We start from the raw sequence: 3,030 nt of genomic DNA, 5'->3' as shown, positions 1-3,030 counted from the left end.
TGGGTTCTTGAGAAGGAGGCCCGAATAATTCGTCACCGTACCCATGTTCGGCAAAGTACTTATCGACGTTGGTAAATGTACCGTCGTCGTTGTCGTCGTCGTCCGGATCCTGTGCCATATGCATGTCCGGATCCTGTGCCATAGGGATGTCCGGCATGTCCGGTAGCGTTGCGGCGGTCTTGCCATGGCTTGGCGCCGGCACGACTGGCGGTGTTGTCTGTGGGGTGGTGTCCCTTGCCCCCAAACGAATCTGGCTCTTCGGCCAAAGCAGGGGCCAGCTTACGCAGGCGCTGAGGGTCATCACATCATCTTCGTCGGCCCCAGCGGGTCGAATCGGAGGTAACAACTCGTCGCAGCCTGGCAGCACCCGAACCAGTTCAACCCTATACACGGTGGGTGGCATCGGATTACCGTGGAACACGGGGTTGCCCAGTTGAACGATTCTGCCCTTGGCGACATCGATCAACTCGCCGCCCACGAAGTGCAGGAGAGTGCATGGAACGTCAGCGGCGCCCTGCGAAAACATGTAGGGCGTCAGGGATGCCCAGTCAAAGGCAAGGAGATGAAGTCATCGGCCGAGAGGCTTAGTTACCGTGATGGCGTCGAGCTCGGCTAATGTCGAGGCACCGCCAACGGCGGGCGTGCAACTGACGGAGGGGCCGCTTGCTGGCGAGGTGCCGGCCGGCGTACACCCGGGTGCATTAAGCTCCAATGCCCATGCCGGCGCCGGAGACACCAATACCGCCTCCGCCGGAGACACCAATACCGCCTCCGCCGGAGACACCAATGGCCCCGCCTGCGCGTTGTGCGAGTTGCTGGCCGTGAAGCTGGGAACCGGGGGCGGCCCCTGTTTGCCGCCCGCAATCCACGCCTGCAGCCCCTCAATCAAGCTAGGCACAATGGCGGTGAGCGTCGTTCCCAGTTGTTGTTGCACTTGCTCTTGGACAATCTCCGGAATCCGCGCCACTTGTGCCTTGAGTTCTTGAACCTCGCGCGACTGGCTTTCCGAGCTAGTCTTTTTCTCCTTTCGCCCACCAGCGTTATAGTATGACGACCATTTTGTGGACAAGCCTTTGCCGGCCACACGACCAGCTGACGACGGCTTACTGAGCTTATCCTTGTTTTTCATTATGTTCAACGCCCTATTTAGAGTGCTGTCCCAAGCCGAGGAGCTCTGAGACGACCCCGCGCTACTGCTTTCAGTCTCCTGCGGAAGGAATGTGAACCATTTAGAATTTTGGCTTCATTAACTAGAATGCAACCATATATGTAGCTAATTACGCGGGGGTGTATTCCTTACCAGAACTTTCTCAAGCGCCTTGGTCTTCGGATCCGTGGTAAGCTCCTTTGTTACCGGGTCCTCCTTGTACCGGGCCCTGACATAGTTCCTGGTCTGCTTCTCACGGTATTTCTCGAAGCGGGGCGGTAGGCCTTGCTCGGCACGCTCCGCGTCCTCCTTGTCCCATATAGGTTCCGCCACTCTGTAACCGTCGGGACCGAGTTTGTGGACCCCTAAGTTCAAGTCCTGCATCTCTTTCCCCCACTGACTTGATTCCTCGGATGCGCCGCTCTCGCACTTGATCTTGAACTCCTTGTAGTCATCTTCGCTGATCGAAGGATTTTTCGCCTTGATCTTCTCATAACTATCACCTTTGTTAATCATTCTCTTCACCGCGCTTCTCCAAGTAGACAGGGTCGTGCTCATCTTCGTGAGGGCGGCACTGTTCACTTTATTCCCTGAGAGGCGTGTGTTTGCAAACTCAGCGAGGAACTTGTATCGTTCGTGCAGCTTCGTGAAGAGGAGGTTGCGCAAATTCCCTTGGTCCTTATGCCTTAGGTTCTCGGTGTTGATCGAGACGGTGCTCCGGAGAATGCACCCGAGCTGAACCGAGTACCCCCTGACTAATTCTTTGGGCGCCGTTGGATCCCCGTCGCAGTTCACTTCAGTAAATTCCTCCTTGACGGTGCCGGGCACGTTCGGGCGCCGGTCCTTCCGTTGCCTCTTCGGTTGGCTGCCATCTGTGCGTGCGCTGCCATCATCAGTGGTGGCATCCTCGGCGGCACCATCAGTGGTGTCATCCCCGACGCCACTAGGGGTTGTGTAGTCAGGATCGGTGTCTTCCGCGGCGTCCTCATAGCGGTGAGGTTCTTCCTCCATCTCCTGGGACAGCTCCCAGAATGCCTTGCCGCCCGAACCGCCGGCCTCATCGTTGTGGGCCATGTTTCGCTCTAAATAGGAAAAAAGTTTGGTCAAAAAGTTGGTTATTGTCAAGGAACAAGATCATGGTCTCATCATTTAGGGTTTGTCGACACCGAGGCATCCTAAAAGCTAAGCTTTTATCATTTAGGGTTTGTCGATGCCGAGGCACCCTAAAAGCCTAAGCTTTCATCATTTAGGTTTTTATCGACACCGAGGCACCCTAAAAGCCAAGGTTTTATAATTTAGGGTTTGTCGACTCTAAGTTGGGCCTAATCACTTGGCTCTATTGCCACCTATGGTTTAATGCAGCAAGAATAAAGGGGCAGTTGATCTTACTTAATTAAGTACTAAGATACCCCGGCCCATGCATTAGTCGCAAGTACCCCATATGTCCTATTTTTAGCAAAGTCATGCTAAAATTCACGGAAAATTTCAGCATGACCTTTGCTGAAAATAGGACATATGGAGTACCCGAATTTGCCGGAACGGAAGTTAATCGACATTCCGGCAAACTCAAGGGCCTCTCGGGGTACCTGCAAAATCACCTCTTCCTTTCTTTCTTCAGTTTGAAATAGTAGTGGCCATGGTGATGGACACATAGGGCCAAATTGCCAGCCAGATTTGCCTTAAAGATATTGCTGGACACAGAGGGCCAAATAGTAGTGGCCATGGTGATGAACAGTACAGGTACACCAAAAGCAGTGTTTTTGTCCCAACCAGTACAGGTTGTACTACTAGAAAACAGAAGAAATTTACAGCTATCCTAATAAAAACTTACAACCTGCAAGGAAACTAGAGATGCACACAAGTAATGGCTTAGTAAGGTGGAT

This window comes from Triticum aestivum, chromosome 4D (assembly GCF_018294505.1).
Source record: "Triticum aestivum cultivar Chinese Spring chromosome 4D, IWGSC CS RefSeq v2.1, whole genome shotgun sequence".
Taxonomy (NCBI): Eukaryota; Viridiplantae; Streptophyta; class Magnoliopsida; order Poales; family Poaceae; genus Triticum; species Triticum aestivum.
This window is presented reverse-complemented; position numbering follows the sequence as displayed.